Source organism: Pleurodeles waltl, chromosome 4_1 (assembly GCF_031143425.1).
Source record: "Pleurodeles waltl isolate 20211129_DDA chromosome 4_1, aPleWal1.hap1.20221129, whole genome shotgun sequence".
NCBI classification, from domain to species: domain Eukaryota; kingdom Metazoa; phylum Chordata; class Amphibia; order Caudata; family Salamandridae; genus Pleurodeles; species Pleurodeles waltl.
In genome coordinates this window covers 588,700,415-588,723,168 of record NC_090442.1, presented here as the reverse complement: position 1 = coordinate 588,723,168, position 22,754 = coordinate 588,700,415, and the positions used below count along the sequence as shown (strand labels likewise).

Sequence of the window (22,754 nt, the reverse complement as noted above, 5' to 3'; positions counted from 1 at the left end):
ACAAGGACCTTGCAAAAAACTACGAGAAACCCATAAACCTCTGCAGAAGAGTAGGACATTGAGCCCATTCTACAACTTATGGATGAGAGGCAATCTAGGATACACATCCATAAAGAGAAGGGAGATTATTACAGCACCTCCTCTAAAGACAAAGAGATAGCTGGCATTCCAAGAAGAACTGGACACTGCACAGCCCCCAACTAAAGTGCTGAAGCAAAAAGAGAAGCCAGTACCTCCTCTGTCTTCTCCTCCTCATTCTCCACACATATCTACCTCTCCTCACACCAGCCCTCCTCCAATGCCTTCTCCAACACATTCTTTTGATTCCCAAGAAGACATTGTAGATCTGTGGGACCTTTATGATCCTGATCCCATCCCAGATAACGACCCAGGCACCTACCCCTCTAAACCATCTCTATCTGAAGATACTACAGTATACAATCAGGTCATAGCCAGGGCTGCAGCTTACCATGGGGTGACAATGCACAGATAACCAGTAGAGGAAGAGTTTTTGTTTAACACGTTATCCTCAACGCATTCTAGGTACCTATGCCTCCCAATGTTACCAGGCATGGTAAAAGACACAGACCAAAGTTTTAATGAGCCTGTGAAATCAAGAATAATCATACCTAGAATGGAGAAGAAATATAAGCCTGCACCCTCTGACCCTGATTACATTACCCATCAGGTGCCTCTGGATTCAGTGGTGGTTAGTGCTGCATGAAAGAGGGCAAATAGCCAGTCTTCAGGAGATGCATCCGCTTCTGATAAAGAGAGCAGGAAATTTGATGCTGCAGGGAAGAGAGTTGCATCCCAAGCAGCAAATCAATGGAGGATAGCTAGTTCCCAGGCACTACTAGCCCGTTATGACATAGCTCATTGGAATGAGATGCAGGATATCATCTCTCAAAAGAAAATCAAAAGAGGGCAAAACAGGTAGTAGATGAAGGGCACGTTATCAGTAACAACCAGATAAGGTCTGCCCTTGATGTGGCTGATACAGCTGCAAGGAGCGTGAATACAGCAATTACCATTAGAAGTCATGCATGGCTGCGCTCCTCTGGTTTTAAACCAGAAATCCAACAGGCTGTGTTAAACATGCCTTTTGACAAGAAACACCTCTTTGGGCCAAAGGTGGACACTACAATAGAAAAATTACAAAAAGACTCTGATACAGCAAAGGCAATGGGTGCTTTTTATACTACACCATAAAGGCGGTCATTTCGTAAGCCTCAGTTTAGAGGATGTTTTAGACCACAATCCTCCGAGGCCTCAACTTCACAAGCAAAACCAACATATCAAACCCAGTGCCAGCGAGGGGGGATTAGCGGAACATACAGAGAACAGTACTCTAGAAATAGAAGTAAATTCCAAACCTCTAAACAACCAGCAACACAGCCAAAACAGTGACTTCCTTCACTCCCTTCCACTTCACACATCTCCTATGGGGGGAAGACTACAGCAGTTCCACGCACATTGGGAAAATATCACCACAGACAACTGGGTGTTATCAATTATCCGCATTGGCTATTGCCTAGATAAGTTCTCCAACTATTCCACCAAAATATCACAAATTAACCCCAGAACATACAGTTCTGTTACAACAAGAGGTTCAATCTCTACTACTCAAACAAGCAATAGAATTAGTTCCACAGTCTCAACTAGGAACAGGAGTTTACTCACTATACTTTCTAATTTCCAAAAAAGATGACACCCTCCGGCCCCTCAATTTTTACATCCTATCAGAACATTTTCACATGGTAATTCTGCAAGATGTTATCCCACTACTACAAAAAAAATATTTTATGACACCCTTAGACCTCAAAGATGCGTATTTTCACATACCCATTGTTGGAAAATAGGTTATTGGTAAGGGCAGGTAAGTACCTACACTTAGCAATAGGCCACTAACCTCCACTTAGGTCCAGTTAGGTCTCAGTAAATTAAACCTAGCTCAGCCCTTGATAGCTTGGCAATGAACGACAAGGCTTAACTTAGGAGACAAAGCGTAAAGCATTCAAATATCACAAAACAGTAATTAAATAAAACATAGGAAACAGTTTAAAAATCCAAAATCAATTGATCAAAATAGGAAATATTTTTAGCTTTAAAACGACACCAAAACGAATAAAATCTGATAAGGGGAACCGGAGATATGAGTTTTTAAAGAATTAATGCTTTCTAGCGCATAGAAACAAAAAGCACCAATCTGGTCATCTGGTCGCATCTCGACCGGGGCAAAGTCAACGTTTAAGGCCGACCGCAATGGAACGTGGCTCGGCTACAGTCCACGGGAGGCCTAGGTCAAAAGTTTACCTTAGGACTTAGTCCTTTTTCTGAAGATTTTCTTCAGCGGGACGAACCTGCCAGTCCAATCCAACCTCCTGGAACTCTTCCTGGGATACGCGTCGGGATTTTTACCTTCGGACGTGGTTGTTTTTTCGAGGTGAAAATTCTTCGACCAGGGCAAACCTGAATCTTGATCCGACTTCCTTGGAGCCCTCTTTGGATACACTGCCTGGGAGATCCTGGTCAACTTCCTATGTTCTGACATAGTCACTTTTTTGGAGGTTTTCTTCACCAGGACGAACCTGCAAGTCAGGCCGGGTCGCGGTTGAGGCAAGCCGGCTAGAGTTGCCACAGTGGGTCGGTCCCTCTATGGAGCCTTTTTCCAAAATGTCTCCCAACTGCTCCAAACTTCTGGATCTTCTTCCAGATGTTCTTTTAAGGTTCTTTTGAGGTCCACAGTTCACCCCAAGGTTCCAGAAGCTCTGAGATGCTGAGACTACAACTCCCAGAATGCACCTGGCACAAACTCCTTTTTGGCCACTGGACAGTGGTCACCTGGTCAGGAGTTGGCGCAGGGGACTCTGGTTAGCAAATTTTCACCTGTAGCAAACAGGGAGTCCCTCCTTGAACCAGTTGAAGCTAGGCAAAGTCCTTCTTGTGGTGAAGCCCAAGAGTGCAGCTGGTGCACACCTCTAGAGTGCAGTGTCCAGGTGCAGGCCAGGGGTCCAGCAGAGCAGTCCTCCTTCTTCTGTAGTTCTTCCTTGTTGGCATCTGATAGGGATCTGAGGTGTGGGTGCAGGTCTGCCAGTTTTATCCTTGCACCTGGGTGAAAAACAGGGGGTCCTGGTTCTCCAATCAGGGGCAGGGTCTTTCCCCCTGTGATTACCACTTCCTGGGAAGTGTGGCAAAAATCAATCCCAGGGAGCAACATTCCTCAAAAATCCATCATGGCTGAAAGTGATTTTTGGAGGATACATCTGGCTGATCCCACCCACTGGTGTGGCTAGAAATCCTAAACACACCCCTCTCCTGCCCTCTCCTAATCTAATCAAGGGGCACCTAGTTGTCTGGGTTTGCAGGAGGTGAGGGTGTTGCTCCAAATGTCCTTCCCTGCCTTTGAAGACCAGTTTGGCAGCTCTCCCCACTTCCTGCTTTCCCATCTGCTGAGGGGAGATCTCCTCCCCCAGGCACATCTCTTTGTATTGAGCCAGGCCACTTCACACCTCATCAAGGCAGCCTGGCCAGGCTGCCAGAGGCTGCCCAATCTGAGCAAAGCAGCAAAAACACTGCAGGGCTGAAGTTGGCATCTTTTCAGGTAAAGTTTAAAACTCTTTACCTGAACAAGTTATATTAAATTCAACAACTGGGAGTTGTGGCATTTATTTTAACAATTCATTTGATAACAAACTTGTTGTATCTGTTTCTTAAGGGGATTTAAAAAAAAAAAAATAGTCTCCCAATTCTAGCCTATGGAGGCCATTCACTACAATGAGGGAAAACGAATTTGGCTGTTTTACCTCACCAGGGCTTATAAAACTATTTTTATAAGGTCCCTGCTTATAGTTGCAAGGCACATAGGCCACGCCTTAGGGGTGACTTATATGTAAAAATAAGGTCGTTTTCGACTTTGGAACTTCTTTTAATTCCAAAGTCAAATTTGAATGTAACTTTAATTTGAAAGCAGCCAGCAATGCAGGCCTGCCTTTAAAATGACACTGGGCACCTCAGCAATGCATCTCTGGGGGGCACTACCTATGCTGGGGTCCCTAAACCTCCATGCCCTACCATATACTAGGCAATTATAGGTAGGTTAATGTTGCCAATTATAATGTGCTTAATTTGCATATCCACTTTACACAGAGCACTGGCCCTGGAACTGGTAAGCAGTACCCAGGGCACAGCCAAGAGTCAGTAACCACCAGTATGTGCCCAAAACATTTGGGGGTGACCAGGGCAAAAAGGAGGACTTTACTACACCCATCCACCCAGCTCACAGAAAATACCTCAGGTTTGTCATACAAGGAAAACACTACCAGTTCAAAGTGTTACCTTTCAGCATAACAACAGCTCCAAGGGTGTTCACAAAGTGCTTAGCAGTAGTAGCAGATTACCTAAGAAAACAACACATCCATGGATTTCCATATCTAGATGATTGGCTAATAAAATCAAGCAGTCCTACACAATGCCAAAATCATACACGTTACGTGATAGAACCTATGCACACGCTAGGATTTTCGATAAACTACCAGAAGTCACACCTTCAACCAGCTCAAGTACAACTGTATTTAGGTGCTATCCTAAATACTCAACTAGCTCTAGCGTATCCAAATACACAAAGGATACAAGCTTTTCAAAATCTAATTCCACTTATATAACCAAATCAACAATATACAGTAAGATTTGTCATGAAAATCTTAGGTCCCACATGCAAGACTAAACATGAGGCCCTTACAACAGTGCCTTGCACAACAATGGTCACAGGCACGTGGTCAACTTTAAGATCTAGTGTTGATAGACCGCCATACACATATGTCCCTTCAATGGTGGAATCGCAGAAATGTAATAAAGGGGTGGTCGTTTCAAAACCATGCGTCTCAGACCATAATCACAACAGATGCATCAATGATTGGGTGGAGAACTCACCTAAACAATCACAATATTCAAGGGAAATGGGATGTCAAAAGAAACAGCTACACTTAAACCATTTAGAATTATTAGCTGTGTTCCTTGCCCTAAAGGCATTTCAACCTCTTCTCAAACAGAAGAATGTTCTTATAAAGACAGACAACATGACCACCATGTATTATCTCAACAAACAGGGAGGGACACATTCATCTCAACTGTCCCTTCTAGCCCAAACAATTTGGAAATGGGCAATTCACAATCAAATTCACCTATTAGCACAGTACATTCCAGGGATAGACAATCAGTTGGCAGATGTCCTCAGCAGAAATCACCAACAAACACACAAATGGAGATTCACCTTCAAGTACTTTTAAAAGTGGGGAACACCAGACATAGATCTATTTGCAACAAGCAAAAATTTAAAATGCCAAAACTTTGCATCCAGACACCCACATCCCCTATACAGGGGCAATGCTCTATGGATCAATTGGTCAGGGATATTTGCTCCCACGCCTTCCATTTCTAGTCAACAAATTGCGTCAAACTTCACTCAACATGATACTCATAGCACCAACATGGGCACGTCAGACTAGATCTGTCTGTTGTACCTCATACCAACCTCCCACGCAGACCAGATTTGCTAATACAGAACAAGGGTCAAATCAGACATCCAGACCCCGATGCTCTCAATCTAGCGATTTGGCTCCTGAAGTCATAGAATTTGGATATTTAAAACTCCAATCAGAATGTATGGAAGTCATTAAACAAGCACAAAAACCCACTACTAGACAGTGCTGCGCAAACAAGTGGAAAAGATTTGTCTACTATTGTCAATCTAAAACCATAGATCCTCTTACAGCATCAATACAAGACATTGTATGTTACTTACTTCATTTACAAAAATCCAATTTAGCTTTTTCCTCCATAAAAATACACCTTACTGCAGTATCTGCATATTTACAAACTATTCAACATAGTTCTTTATTTAGGGTTCCTGTTATTAAAGCTTTCATGGAAGGGTTAAAATGCATCATTCCACCAAGAACACCACCAGTTCCATCTTGGAATTTAAATATAGTGCTTACAAGACTTATGGGACCACCTTTTGACCCCATGCACTCTTGCTAAATTCAATTTCTAACATGGAAGGTTGCCTTCCTTGTGGCAATTACTTCTTGAAGAAGATTAAGTGAAATACAAGCTTTCACTTTTGAAGAACCTTTTTTCCAAGTACACAAACACAAGGTTGTACTAAGAACAAATCCAAAATTCCTACCAAAAGTAGTCTCACCATTTCACATAAATCAAACAGTGGAATTGACAGTCTTCTTTCCACAGCCAGATTATGTGGCAGAAAGAGCTCTGCATACACTAGATCTCAAAAGAGCTCTAATGTATTACATAGACATAACTAAACAGTTTAGGAAAACAAAACAACGTTTTGTAGCTTTCCAACAGCCACATACAGGCAATCCTATATCAAAACAAGGTTTAGCAAGATGGATTGTTAGATGTATACAAACATGTTATATCAAAGCAAAAATACAACTTTTAGTCACTCCTAAAGCACATTCTACAAGAAAGAAAGGTGCAACAATGGCTTTTTTAGGAAACATACCAATGGCTGATATATGTACAGCAGCTACATGGTCAGCACTTAATACATTTACTAAACACTACTGTGTTGATGTTTTCTCACAACAACAAGCCACTGTAGGACAAGCTGTCCTAAGAACATTATTTCAAACAACTTCAACTCCTACAGCATAGCCACCACTGTTTTTGGAAGGACTAACTGCTTTGTAGTCTATGCATAGCATGTGTATCTGCAGCTACACGTCATCGAACGGAAAATGTCACTTAACCACTGTACATCTGTTCATGGCATCTTGTGCTGCAGATTCACATGCACCCTCCCTCCTCCCATGAAGCCTGTAGTCGTTTAAGTTAACATATTTGTACATATGTATATACATTTACATGGACATCTCTTTTTCTCTTATATACTTTATCACTCATTTCTTCGCCCTCTGTGGGAAAACAATCTAACAATGGAGTTGATGACCATGCGCAATGGAACTGAGAGGAGGAGTCACTCGATCCTGTGACCCTAAAAGATTTCTTCGAAGAAAAGCAACTTGTAACACTCGGAGCCCAACACAAGATGTCAGAATCGATAGATGTCGGAATCGATATGCATAGTATGTGAATCTGCAGCACAACATGCCACGAACAGATGTACACTGGGTAAGTGACATTTTCCATACATATATATATATATATATATATATATATATATATATATATATATATATATATACATGCACAATGCAAAGCAGATAATAAGAATTAAAAAAGCATCACCATGGGGAATCGTTGAATTCGCTGCATCTCTCTTCATCCAGCAACAAGTCTTGACCCCGGATCGACTGTGAAGTCAGGGATCTACCCTTATGGGAAACATCAGGCATCCACATCTGAATCCCGATTGAGGCTTCTGCAACCCCCACCACCAATCCTGGTTCTCTTTTATACTTTAAACAAACCAGACAGGAGAATTCTAGAAACCACCTCCCTCTCTGCAAGTGTGTTATTCAAAAATGCTGGCTACTTTAGGTCAGTTTTGAAAGGAACACGTTGGAACTGGCCAGGTTCCAAGAGGTCTTCTCCCAAAACCAAACAGTTCCCTGCCATACCATAAACATCATCCTAGTACATCGTTATCAGTAAGAAGGGCTGCGGCAGTCTCCTTCCTCACCAATCCTCAGTACACAGGAATTATGACAAGTTAGGCAATTCTGTCTCCGATCTGTATGAATAAATCCGCTTCTCTGCTATTCAACAGAATAGTTTTGATTTCTCCTTGATAATCTGCATCACTCACTCCCCTTAAAAGCTGAATACCTTTGAGGGCCAACCCATATCTAGGAGCAATCAATCCAAAATGCTCCGGGGGAATCTGTATTCTAACACCTGTCTCACACAGTGCCATGTCTCGTGGTTTCAGTTTGTAAGCTTGTAAAGCATACAAGTCAAGACCTGCAGATTCAGATGTGGCTCTGTAAGGAGCTAAAGCTCCAGGTTTTTTTCCCCAGTACGTGATGGTATTGGTGGCCACATGTGGTTGTATCTGCAAAGCTGGAGTTACCATTCGCATCAGGGGTGTTTCAGCATTTGTTAACGGTCTGTTATTCAGAATCTGGAGGTCTTCATTTAAATGCTCTCTCCAGTTTTTCAAAGTCCCATCAGATCATTTTCACAACAGAGCTTCCAGTAAGCCATTCATTCTTTCATTCAGTCCTGAGGCTTATAGATAGTAAGGGATGTGATATATCCACTCAATATTGTGCTGAGAACAGTAGTCCTGCACTAATTTTCCTTTGAAGTGTGACCCTTTGTCACTCTGGACCTGGAGTGGTACTCCATAGTATAACATTAACAAGTCCAAAATTCTGATTCTGTTGTGCTGAGTGGCACGTTTGCAAGGGACAGCAATCGGGTACCCAGATTTAGTGTCCACTACGGTGCAGGTGTATTGACACCCACGACTAATTGGTAGTGGTCCAATGTAATCAATTTGGCATATCTGTCCTGGTAACTTTCCTTTTCCCAATTACCTTTCACTGTTTGCGGGACAGATCTCTGTTGTGTGTGCTGATAAATAGGACATTGCAGAATCACAGTTTTTATTAAATCTAGGGGAATGTGCATTCCTCTAATCTCTGCTCACCTGTAAGTGGCTTTTTGTCCCAGGTGTCCACATTTTTGGTGCGCCCATTTAGCCATCCCCACCAAGTCATAATCCTGTGTTGCCACTTCTGCCTCTGAGATTTTGGCTTTGTCGTCTTCAAGGGAATTGAACCGGCATTCTAGTGAATCAATGGGACAATAAGCATCTACATGATATACAGTAACTGTGTCTGTTCTAGCATTTCCCAAGTTGCTTGCCACAACTCTTTGTCCCACACCTCCTTTGCATGGATAAACCAGTTATGTGCATGCCATGTGGGAAGCCAGGTGGCTAACCCATTGGCAGTGGACCAAGAATCAGTGTAAATGTGACAAGTTCCAGGCAGCTCTTGCTTTAGAGCCTGATACACAGCATACAACTCTGCATATTGGCTCCTTTTCCTTTCTCCTGTAGTGGTCAACTACTTTTTGGTACCTGGAATATATGACACTGCTCTCAGATGTCTTTTGTTACCCATGTATTTGGATGAACCATCAATAAATCATACATGCTTCCTATCCTCAGGGGGGCAAGGACTCAAATGGCATACCCCATCTCACTGGTGACTTTTACCTATGGTACCTCCTGCACCCTCTCCTCTTCCTGTACAGGGGCTTGTGTCACCTGTTCATGTAGGGCTGCAGTGCCTGCTGGTCATACTTGAGCCCTCTTTTGTATGTACCATTTCCAACATATTATACTAGCCTTTTGTGCATGTCCTATACGGTGAGATTTGGGTGAACTCGTCACCCACTGCATGATTGGTATTTTAGGTCTCAGAATTACATTATGACCTAGTGTTATTTGCTCAGTGTCCACTAGAGCCCAATAACGAGCCAAATGATTTTTTTCAAAAGGAGTATAGCGTTCCCCAAAGTCAGGTAGTTTCCTAGTTCAGAACCCCAGGGGCACTCTCGTCCTTCCTTGTTTTTGCCACATACTCCAATTTCATATTGTCCCTGAACAGGTGCATGTAACTCAGTGTCTCCCTCCTGCACTGGCCATAAGACTAAAGCCTGCTGAATTGCTTCCTTTGCCAAATCGAAGGCACACTGCTGCTCTTCACCCCATTCAAACTCATGCTTCTTCCTTGTTACTTTCTACAGTGGGACCAAAATCTAAATCCAGTGAGGGATGTGCTGTCTCCAAAAACCAAACAATCCAATAAATCTCTGTGTCTCCTGCTTAGTGCGGGAGTGGCAAACTCAGGAATCTTTCGCTTTGCTTGTGGCAACACCTCTCTGTGTCCCTGATTCTACTGAATCCCTAGAAACTTCACATTTTAAGGTGGTCCTTGTGTCTTATCTGTGTTACTCATCCACCCTTTTCTCTGCAAGTGTTCCACCTCTCTCTCTCTCCAATTGAGTCTGCACCTGTTCTTCTATCTCTCCCTGAATCCTCACATCATCAATGTAATGGGTCAGTTGCACACCTGGAGTGACAGATACTTCATCCAGGTGCTCTGCCACCAGCCGGTGACAGATGGTGGAGCTATGTAAATACCCTTGTGGCAAAGATAACATGTGGAACTGTCTACCGCTGTGTGAAAATCTGATTTGTTCCAGACATTCTGGCGCCAGGGGTATAGAGAAGAGCACATTGGCAATATCAATGGTGGCATACCATGTCCCTTTATGTTTCTGTATTCGTTCAATCAAAGTGATGATGTCTAGGACCACGTCTGTCAAAGGGGGTGTATGTTTATTCAGCTTGTGATAATCAATTGTCATTCTGTACCGCCCGTCAGGTTTACGCACGGGCCAGAGAGGATTGTTCCATTCAGTGGTAGTTGGAGCTATTACACCTGCTTCAATCATGTCTTTGATGGTTTCACTTATTTCAGCATGCCCTACAGGAATACGGTACTGTTTTAAACTAATTACTTTGGTGGCTGTGGGCACCTTCACTGGGGGAATTTTCACTCTTTCACTCTCATGGCTGCCGCTGAAATGTATCTTTTCGTTCCAAATTGATAACCATCATCCAGATACCAAGTCATTCCTTTCAAAATGTCAATTCCTAATACTTACTCTAAAAGAGGCACAATCAACACAGTATATTGTCTTTTTGGTGTTTTCCCTATTTTCATTTGTACCATAGTTTGCACAGTGGGGTCTCCTTCCCCCAAACCCTGTGATGGTGTAATGCGGTCTGTTAAACTTCCCAGGATTTCCATCAATCAAAGAGGCCTCCGCTCCCGTATCAACTAAGGCTTGAACTTTTTGCACATTTTTGTGTTTCCAGTATAATACTAAATTAACACGAGGTCTGTTATCGCTATGAGCCCAGCTTTCTACACGAGCTTGGCCGGTTTCCTAATCTGATTTAAACCGGTTGACTTTTGCCCAAGTCAGGTCTGGATAAATGCTTTCATATTTGTGAGCAGGCTCGCCTTCGTTTTTGTTCTCAAAAGTTAACCATTCACTGTCTGATTGTTTCTACTGTCTCCCTCGTGGAGAAACATTTTTCTCCCTTTCTTTTCCTTCCTCTGGCAACTGTGCCTGGCTCTGAGTTCTACGTTTATTGTCTTGCTTGTTCACCTTTTGATTACTCTTTACGATCTAAACCTTGTTTACGGTACATCTCCCACATACTTTTGGTATCTGTTCCATCAATCTGCTCCCTGCTTACACCATTTTTTAGTAATGCTGTGAACATGTCTCTTCTGGACACTCTGTTGTTATCTGTGTGATTCTCAGATCTTGAAGATCTCTCGGGTTTTTCCCATTGTCCTAAATCACCTAACTCCCTGACGGCTTCAAGCACATCCTTCCGGGCCTGCCCTGTCTGGAAGTAGGGAAGTCATGATCACTTGTTTATAGGCTGGCAGGGCAAGGCAACTAATCCTATTACGCACTGAAACAGCGAGTGCTCCATCTAACAGATGGTGTGCATTGTTCAGGAAAATAGCAGATTTCATACTTTCTTCTTTAAGTCTCTGCATTGCTTCTCTTAATGTATACCAAGGTTTATCATTTGGGGGCCATTCTGAGGGATACTTATGGTTGCACCCGTCAGATCCTAGCTGCAGTAGGGTGATTTGTTGTGGACCTTGATAACTTCTAAACTCTTCTTTTATCAGAGGATCTGAGCTAAGCGTACAAAATTTAGGTGCGTCCCTTGAGTCAAACATCACCCCCACCCACCCCACAATCACACCATCCAGGTAAGTATGGTCTCCCTGGCTCGATGCTCAAATCTATCTATAATATCATGTATTTCTTGCTGGGTTTAATTTTTGTCAAAATTTAGGCTGTGCACAAACAACGTCTGGCTCCTCTAGCTCACACTGGCCCCCGTTTTTTCAACCTCCTCATCGCTAGAGCTCGAAAAATAAAATCACTCCAAATATTAGTATCCCAGGACGAATCTGGGCACCAGTCCAAGCCACCGCTAGCAATAGCTAAATGCACCTTTTTCTGATTTATCCTTCCTCTGCGTTTACGATATTTGTTCTGTGCCACTTTGATTGCGGCATGTTCTGCGATTGTTTGGTACGTGTTTGCCTTGTCCTGCAGTAATTTATTCTGACAAGACAACTAGGTTACAGTATTTTTTGAGTCAACAAGCTGTTTTTCTAAATGTTGATTCTCTTTTTCTAACTGTTTAAAATGTTCATGTATTTTCCTGTAAGCAGATAAAAGTATCCACCCTGTCTGCCAAGAATTGACAAATCATCTCCCTTTCCCTCAACAGGTACTTTTTTTAAGCAAGACAGTACATCATGCAGTCCTGCTTCATTGTGACATTCATCCCAGTTCTCTGATAAACCAGCCAAATGTGGAAATTCCTTAGCTAACATATCGTAAGGTTGCAGGCACCATCCCGGATTTTGATACATAGGCTGTTCACACACGTTTTTAGAAGCAGATGCCACTTTTGACTTCTTGCCAAAATTTTTCACTTTTAAATCGTAAAATCTCAACTTCTAATTCCTTCCTCAGACTGTCTGACTACGCCAAAATGTTTTTCTTTTCTACGGACCGAGATAAAGCACATATGCACTGATAAGTAATCTCTGGAATGCAACTCTTAGTCTGAGAAATACATTTATTAAACCACTCTGCAAGGTTCGTAGAGGAAGATTAGCATGCTGAAAATGCATGTTTCAAAATTGTCACAATAATGAAATGAAAAGACGTACAAATGATTCTCTACTGCAATATACGCAGCAAATATATAAATATGTGTACGTGTATATATATATATATATATATATATATATATATATATATATATATATTCAGGCACAATGCAAAGCAGATAATAAGAATTAAAAATGCATCACCATGGGGCATTGTTGAGTTCGCAGCATCTCTCTTCTACCAGCAACAAATTGTGACCCCAGATTGACTGTGAAGAGAGAGATCTACCCTCACGGTAACTATCAGGCATCCACCTCTGAATTCTGATTGAGGCTTCTGCAGCCCCCACCACCAATCCTGGATCTTCTATATATATACTGTAAACAAACCAGAGAGGAGAATTCTAGAAACCCTCTTCTTCTCCGCAAGTGTGTCATTCAAAAATGCTGGTTACTTCAGGTCATTTTTCAAAGGAACACATTGGAACTGGCTAGGTTCCTAGATGTCTTCTCCCAAAACCAACCAGTTCCCTGCCGTACCATAAACATCATCCTAGTACATCGTTATTAGTGCAGCTCCCCCATATCATGCCTTGGCCCTCGGTGAGAAAAGAACACGCAGTCACAACATGATCGAAAAATACATTGCATAACTATGCACGGAAAAATACTTGCACCTTTAACGTGGCGCTGAAGGGAAGGCTAAGTTAAGTGCAACATGGAGCTTATAATGAAAATGGAGCTGATGTCTGCCAATGTGACGGCATGCTGGTGGCTAAGCTAAGCATGAAATAGAATCAGTGGTCAAATGAAATATAATTACATTAGCTTACATTTGAAATGGAAAATTGGCATCTTGGGCAACCCATAGCTTCTTATGAATGTATTTTGCCAAACGCCCAACAACTAGGTTAATGATAAAATAAAGTGGACTGTACATACCAATGGGGAGCAGCCATTTTTAAGTATGTTCTTCCGGCTTGCATATGCAAGACAAACTGAACTGAGAAGTAATTGATGATAGAAAGAGGAATAAATGCCTCTGCAACACAAGCTGAACTGGGGAATAAATTGTGGTTAGAAATAAGACTGAGCCTCACTAATGGTTCGGCCATCTTTGAATGGTGATCACTGGTTTGCCTCCACAGCAAATCTGAATGAGAGCTAAATTCATTCTCAGACAACCTAGACAGAGGCACACACATTGATTGGCTTCTCTGTCACTCGTATTTACCTGCCTTTTATCGAACGGCTTTCACTTCTATTGTGTTTTGTCCTGCCCATGGAACATAGTGTTGTTATCTTCCTTTGACTGACGTACTTTATGGGTATCTAGCAGAGATGACCACATTGCAATAGGCAATCACAAATATCCACTCTGCCTGCATCAAAGACCCTAATTTTTGCCAATAAAGGGGAAGCTGTAGCCTCTTCCCAAACCAGAATCAGCACCCCAATCACCTTTCTACCTACAAGATGTTTCCCAGTACTCTCAGGAAGCAGGGTGATTTTACCAATGACAATGTGTTGAAAAGAGAACTAAATAAGACAGTGGCACCACTGACATCAGTGGTGCCCTTTCCCTTATCAGAGAGAAACCAACAGCCTCCTCTCTTTTTTAAACATTATAAACAGTTTCACTAGGCATTACATTTTTGCATTTCTATTAACACAGCTAATGCTTACATCAATAACATATGTCATAATACTTCAGGCAGATTCTGCATACGGTACTTCATTTGCTACATCTGTAGACTGATCAATAAGTGGTTCACCTAAGACGATGATCCTCGTAGCAGCAGCAGATAAAATCAGCCCGAGTTTAGGCAGTAGTCATTTACATAGTAGAGAGACAACTCTGTGGATGTCTAATTGGTCTGTTAACTAGTCAGCCTTTCTGCAAGCGAATTCTCCTTATCTTGCCTTTGTGTGAACACGCAATTTGCAATTTGAGATTCCGGAAGAACAACAAATGTAAATAACGAACATTAATTAACAATGGAGTGTATTGTTTTTTCCCTCTTGCATGCTGATGATATCCCCGCATATGGAGAAAGATACTCTACGTTGCCTGCCTGCGTTCAAGTAGCGCCTAGTCACAATGGATTACCTACTGCATAGCGAGCGCCACACCTCTTACTAAGTTGCTTAAAACCAAAATGGAGTGCGCGGGGCCATGTCGGGAAGCTGTATCCACCGTCTTCTACATCCAGTACACTTCGAGTTGACCTGTGACTCTAATCCTCCCCTACCACCAGGAGATCCCCCCCAGGAGATTGTAGGTGTGCCATCATGGCATCCCAGCTGCCTGACAGTGGGTACCTGCGTAGATTTCGAACAAAAGGAGGGGATAGGAGGATTTATGGTCCAGTGTATATCCTCCAAAGAACTTAATAATAGAATATGATACACTGTTCCAAAAGAATAGGGAGAAGGAGTAAAAGAGTCCTGATCATCAGGAGCAAGAGTCCTCACACACCATACTCGGTGTCATGCTTCATCATCGGACAGCTCGTCGTCAGACCGGCGCTGCAATGTCTGACGGGCTCCCCCCTAAAAAGGGGGGGCTCTTTGCCGGAGATCTTTTTGTTTTGCCGATGATGCTGCGGAGCCAAGTATGGGTCCGTGGGGAAAGAAAATACTGGAGTAAAGGATAAAATTGGCTCAGGACCCTCACTAATTGTTTTATTCTTTGATGTTGGGAGATGGCCAAGATTAAAAAATGGCAAGGGAGTGAAAATCGAGATGATGCTCAAACACTCACACAAGACAATCGAATAGAGGAAGTCGGTAATTATCCGAAATTCCTTAATATGCGGTCGACACGTTTCGCGTCTTCTTATGGTCCCAAAAGGATCCTATGACGCTTCTTCAGGACCTATTAAATAATTGGACTTCTTCAATCGAAACCAAGGAGAAAAAACATATATATGTATATAGACTCCTGCAATCTATCGTTTACAGTCAAGGCGTCATCAGTCACTTACTAGGATGAAACATGACTGGCTTTTTCCTATCAGTCACCCAACTCCACTAGAGACGGGGCTTCATGGGATCACGTAGGCCTGATGCCCGATACACAACCATTTTGTATATGTGTCGGTGTCCTGACGCAGCACCTACCCTCAGGCTCCGTTCCCGAATGAGGCAGCATGTCTTCTCTCCTCAGTGGCACCCCCTCAGCGCCCGCCCACGTCGAAAACGAGCATCTCCAGGCCAGGAGACTCGACGCCTCCACCGACCTCCAGTTACGTGTTATGAGTCTCTTTGCTGTTATGAATCCCAGATCTAGGAATCTTGTGGTCGCTCGGTGGTGGGGCCCCCTAGGGAATAAGCCCAGCACGCAACTTTCTCACTTAAGCTGTATGGTTCGTTCGGTACATACTGACAAGACGTGCACCACAGCTGCCCAGGAGCTACGCAGGGAGGGGCAGGATCACAGCATGTGTAAGAGCTGTGCATTCACACATTTACACCTAGGGCAGGCTGTATCAGAGCGGTGGAAGTATTTTTTATACGGGCTGGCGTGAGATATGCCCTTGGTATTATGTAATATTGAATAAGTCTAAGGGGGTTATTCTAACTTTGGAGGAGGTGTTAATCCGTCCCAAAAGTGACGGAAAAGTGACGGATTTACCACCAGCCGTATTACGAGTCCATTATATCCTATGGAACTCGTAATACGGCTGGTGGTATATCCGTCACTTTACCGTCACTTTTGGGACGGATTAACACTCCTCCAAAGTTAGAATAACCCCCTAAATCTGTTATTGCGGGGTATATTAGTGTGCCCGGCAATGGCAGATGTCCACTGCCTATCCGTGAGGGTTGTGGCTGAGTCTTCCTCCCAGGGCGTGCGCAGCGTTCTCCCGCACCGAGTGGAATCTTAGCATCTCCTTGAACCACTTGACTAGATGTCTGCCCTGGCCCATCACCTGCATGTATTGTACGAGCTAGTGTGTCGGGGAGCCGATGTTAAATCTCCCCATTCTTTTGATAAGGAGCAGAGCAGCGTCGGGTATAATATAAACTATATGGCAGGGAGGCCCAATTCAGCAACCAAAGAATCGAACGGAATCAGTTCTCCCTCCCTATATAGGTGGCCTAGGGTATGCAGATCTACATTGTGCCAAGCCCTCAACTCCGTCCCAGTTATTGCTCCCTAGGCTCAGGGGTGCCCAAGAGCGCCGGGGCAAACGGGATGGTCCCACCTATGAGGCGCAAGGACCTACGGAAGCAGCTGTGGGCCCCCCTGAGAAGTAGCTCCTCTGGCGGCGCCGAGCGTGCAAGCGGGTGGAACAAGCTTGTGACTCTCAACAAAGACCAGGGGCTGTGTCCGAGAGATGGAGTCCCGCCAACCATCTAGAAACACATTGAAGCTGCGACGCTAAGTAGTAGGGTTCCAAGTTGGGAGCCGAAAGCCCACCCTGTTCCAGCGGCAGATACAGTTTCCTAAGCACCACTCTACAGCGCCCTTTGTTCCAAATAAACTCTCTCAGCTTAGGTTTCAGCTCCCTGAAGAAACTGGCCGGCACATAGTGTGGAAGGTTGGTAAAGTAATATAGCAATCATGGCAGCACATCATTTTCAAAAGGGCAAAAAGGCAATTCTGCCTGCCACTGACAATGGCCACTGACAATGGCAATGTTTGCCAGAAAGCCATCTGGGCTCTAATAGAGGATACCGCTCTTTTAAGGTTTCCATCAAACAGGTCCTCTCTACGATGATAGAATTGGATACCTAGGTACCTGAACGTGTGTGGCTGCCAGGGGACCACCACTCCAGAAAGATGCAGCCGTGGGTCTGGGAGGGCAGGGTCAAAGGGAAACAGACAGGATTACGCCCTGTTGACTCGCAGCCCGGTTAGAGAGGCAAATTGCTGCAGTATTGTCCCAACTTCTGAAGGGACCCGGGTGATGTCACGAAAATACAGTGAGAGATCGTCCGCATAAAGCGACACTGTATGGACACCATCTCCCAGCGGGATGCCCCAATGAGGGCCACGGCCGCGGAACATCTCCGATAGAGGCTTCATAGCGAGAGAGAACAACAGTGACGAAAGGGGACAGCCCTGCCTGGTACCCCTCCGCATCCCCACTGACTCAGAGATACCTCCACTCATTTTGACGCTGATCCGGGGGCTTGTGTATAACAGTCTAATCATGCGGAGAAAAAAAGGGCCAACGCCAAAATGCCTCAGCACTCTGAAGAGGTATGGCCATTCTAAAGAATCGAAGGCTTTCTCCAGATCCAAAACCAAGCAGCCCTCCACTCCTGCGTCGAGTAATGCATAACACGAAACAGCCGCCGAATATTGTGTGACGTGTCCCGCGCAGGCACGAAGCCGTTCTGATCGACGTGTACCAGGTCGGGCACCAACGGCGCCACCCGCATCGCCAGTATCTTGGCTAGTATTTTATAGTCCGTATTAAGCATCGCTGACGGATGGTACGAGCCAAGCTCCAGTGGATCCTTCCCTGGCTTATAAAGTGACACCAGCAGCGCCTCGTTCTGTGATGCCAACAATGAGCTCCTCTGCACCGACTCCTCATACACTTGGATAAGGTGGGGCGCTAGTACAGCAGCAAAGGTCTTGTAAAAGTCAGTAGGGAGGCCCTCCGGGCCAGGGGTTTTGCCTGCCGAGAGATCGTGAATGTTAGCCCTTATTCCAGAGAGCTCAATCGGCTGCTCCAGCGCTGTCAGCCGGGGCAGCGTAATGGTAGAGAGGTAGTCCGCACAGGCTTGACTGCCCGGCTGCACAGACGATTGGTAGAGGGACCTATAGTGACGCGTAAACTCTGCCTGTATCTCCGAAGGAGCGTAGAGTATTGCGCCCAACCCTGAACGTATCTCCACTATTGGGCCTCTCTCCCGCTCACCCCTGGTTAACCACGCTAGCAACCTACCCGTCTTGTCTGCTGACGCATGGGTTCGAGCCGAGTGTGCAGCATAGTTTAGGCAGCTCAGCCTCTCCAATAGTGCGTAGTGCTCCGTCCTTGCCTCTGACAAAAGTGCCTCCTCCCCAGGTCCCCGCGCGGCCTCACGCTCAGGACGCAGCAGCGTCCACTCCACTCGAGCAAGCTCCTCTTTAGCAGAGCATTGCTGGCTCCACTGCGTTCCCATACAGTGACCTCTGATAAAAACTTTGAAGGCATCCCATTCCACCAGGCCGGAGGTCGCAGTGCCACTATTGCGCTCAAAGTATTCGGGGATTGCCGCGTCCAGCGACGCTCTGAACACCTCATCTTCCAGAAGCTCGGGTCTGAGCCTCCAAGAGGGAATCGCAGGGAGAACGGAGTCCCATCACAGACGCACCAACTGCGGGTTGTGTCTGAGTGTGTGCGACCCAAATAGGTAACATCATGAATCACCATGCATAGGTTGTGTGTGCACATTATTCTGTGTAGGCGCACATGCAGCGAATGTGGGGTGGAATAGAAGGAATATATTCTGTCGGCAGGATTGCGATGATGCCATATGTCCAATAGACGCCAATTCGTAGCCCAGTGCTTAAAGCTCGCGCTGCCGCCATAGTAGGCGCCGTGGGCAACGGTGGGAATGAGTGGTCAAGGAACGGATCAAGCACACTGTTAAAGTCCCCTCCCAAGAGCCAGAGGGAAGTCACTCCATCCCGACAACTGGTGTGTCAGTGTGTGGAAAAAGGAAGCCTGCTCCGAGTTCGGCGCATAGATGGAGCCCAGTACCTCCGCCCGTCCCGCTAGGCGACCCCGCACCAGCACATCGTGTCCCTGGCTGTCTACTATTTGACCTTCTTCCATGAAAGGTACACCTGGCCTAATCCAAATCAAAGCACCCCTTGCAAAGCTGGAGTATCCTGTTGCATATAACTGACTCCTCCATCTACGCCGTAAGCGGGGCACCTCAGGAAGCGCTAGGTGGGTCTCCTGCAGGAAAGCGATGTGCGCCGAATGTCTTTTAAGATACGAATATATTGAGTACCTTCTCTTTGGTGTATGTATGCCGCGCACGTTCCATGTAAATATCGTGTATGTGTTCATGGCGGGTAAAGGTAGTGAGCGCAGCCAAGCAGCAGCGCAAACTGCGCACTCAGTGCGGTATATAACGTAGCTGGGTTCATACACTCCATCAGACCATTAGTGTACAATCTCCAGAAAAACAGAAACAAGTACAATACCATCAGAGCAGAGAAGCAACAGGCACTCGCCCAAACCATATGACCAAATAAGTCAACTTAACAATCGCGTGTAAGGAATCCCCACAAGCAGGAGAGTGGTGTAGGCTGTGTGTCAAAAAGACAGATGTGCAATAAAGCGCATTCCCGTTGTGTATGAATGTCTATGCGCAGGGCCGGCCGGCGCCACTAATCCCAAGGGAGGGGAGCAAGTACGAGCGCCGGGAGAGCGAGGCGGCGAGAAATGAGGGCACCCCACCAGAGGGTTCCCCACACATTACATAAACGCACCACTGGTCCCCCCGATCAACAATACAATGCCATTTTATTTCTCGGAACGTGTGGAATGCATTGAGGAGGCCAGAGAGCAATAGGCACACAGACACAAGAGCGCAGGTGAGCCACGTCGCTCTCTGGGGCAGGCTAGAACAACTCATCCGCTGTGCGTGGAGTCACCCCCGGGCGCGCTGGGGAGTCCACCTCAGAAAGCCAGTCCGGCATCTCTAATAAGGAATGATGTTGGGCCACAACAACACAATTTTGCCCATGCTGCCCTCTTGAGGAATTAACTCACTCAGAAACAACTACCTGCCTAACTTAACCAAACATGGAGCAAAAATTCAAACACAATATTGTAAGGAACAACCCTTAAACTCTCACAACAGACTCCTATTTTTGTTTCTCAAAAGGAGCTATTAATACCGATCTGATCTTCTACAAGTAACACACAGCAAAATGGCTAACTTCAAACAAAGAGGTACACCCAACGACATTCTAGACCCTCCTACAAACAGCTCACTCATCCAGGGGAACAGGAAGTAGATTCATGACCACGAAATACACCCAAAATAAAGAGCAGGTGATAGAAATAAATACACAGATAAGTCATGAAAACTCACAAACGGGCACAGAGAATGATAATGTTATTTGTCATTGTCACTCACACAAATTCCCCACTTACCAAATCAAGCTACTCAGACATGGAAAGGGTCAAGAAGAAAGTCAACACATTTCTACTCATCCTAGATAAGAGGTACACACCCATTACCAAGTACACTGACTCCCCTTCTTGCAGAAAACGTATCTACAACAGCAGACTCACAACTCCCCAAGACAACAAGCTGCACCAGCCAAGAAGGAGCAGTCACCTCTCAGAAGAAGAGATAAAAACAGGGTGTACAGAAAATCTCGCCTGACGCAACATCCCGATTGTCAAGACATCCTACTTCATAATCCAGAGACACAACACACTACGTCAGTCATTACAACCTGATTTCTATGCAACAAACGCAATATCCACCAACTAACAAAACAGTAACAAACCTGAGATGCATGCTGCACAATTGAAGATCAGCTGCAAAACACCCACATATATAGCAGATGTAATATTAGCACATGATCTGGACATGCTCTACCTAACTGAAATCTGGCTCAACCAAATGGCAGCCCCAATACTGGACCTTCTCATTTCTCCGTACTACTCCATCCTACGCCTAGATTGCACATTAAAATAGAATAGGAGGTATTGCCTTAATTCACAGAAACTCCCTAACCATAACCTCTGTCTTGTTAGACGATCCATAATTATTTGAACTCTTCGGAGCAGAAATCAAGCTTGAAAAGAAACTGCTAGCACTCCTTCTATACCATCCACAAGGTAACACAGTCTTCTTGGAGCTACGTATGGAAACAATCACACTCAATACCTCCTCACTCTCCAATACAATATTAGGAGTCTTCAACCTTCACTGGAACAGTGACAAAGACCCCACAGTGGCTGCACTCAGTAACCTGCTCCAGGACCTCAAGCATGATTCAAGCATGCAATGGACCAACACACAACAAAGTTGCCACAGTGGACCTCATCATCCCTAAACCAGGATTGGTAAACATTCTAGACATCATCCTAACAGACTGGTCAGACCACCATCAAATTCCCTTCCAAATATCCACTCAAGAAACTAAAATCAAGGGTCAAACGAGAAGAGAAAAACATGGATGTGGGATTACAAACACGTAAACTGAACATATTTGATGGGGCTATGCCAAACCACCTTGTCAGCTAGGTCAGACCAAACATTGGTTCAAGAACTGACGCACCTCTTCAACACCAGTATGACAGACATAGTTTAGAAGACTGCTCCATTGCATCTAAAACGATAATAGAACAAACCTCCATTACAGTGGTTCATCCTATACATAAACAATGAAAGAAGAAAACTAAGACACCTGGAACGGCTTTGGAGGATGGACCCAAACACCTTGAACAGTTGAGAATGCAAAGAATATCATAAAAAAGGCTATCTTGAATGCCAAATCATCAGTGATCAGATCTCAAATAGACAGATCAAAGAAGAGGCCCAGAAAATGCATTGTGGTAATAAAACAATAATTGGTAAAACATGCAGACCCCAACACTGCAAACGATTTAGACACCTGTAACACTTGCTACACATTCTTTAAAGATAAAATTGCAACCATATGCAACTCTTTTCCACAACCTAATGAATTCATCTACCCCACTCTTACAGCACACAGCACGATTACTGACAAAAATACTGCAAAGGTCCCAAATAAAAACAGAGCCGTTTGGAGATCTTTGTTTGAGGGGGAAATTGAGAAAACCATTCAGACAATGAAACACCACATAATTTGACAATCCCATTACCTCACACCTACTGAAAGAGATCCTTCAATCCGTCACTCGCTTATTGATGAAAATTGTAAATCCATCTCTCCAACACGGATCCCTTCCCGAATGCTTGAAGATGGGCCAGGTATATTCCCCACCAAAAATGTGACCAGAAAGACTTCAACACCCCCTGGCCTTCCCGGCTAAATTGGTAGAAAAAATGAGCCCACGATCAGCTAAA

General features: G+C 44.6%; 1 protein-coding gene across 1 annotated transcript in view; it reads left to right on the top strand.

The window, feature by feature from the left end:
* WASHC4 (WASH complex subunit 4) overlaps positions 1-22,754 on the top strand; it is a 923,504-nt gene that overhangs the window by 191,567 nt on the left and 709,183 nt on the right. The gene's annotated exons all lie outside the window — the stretch shown is intronic.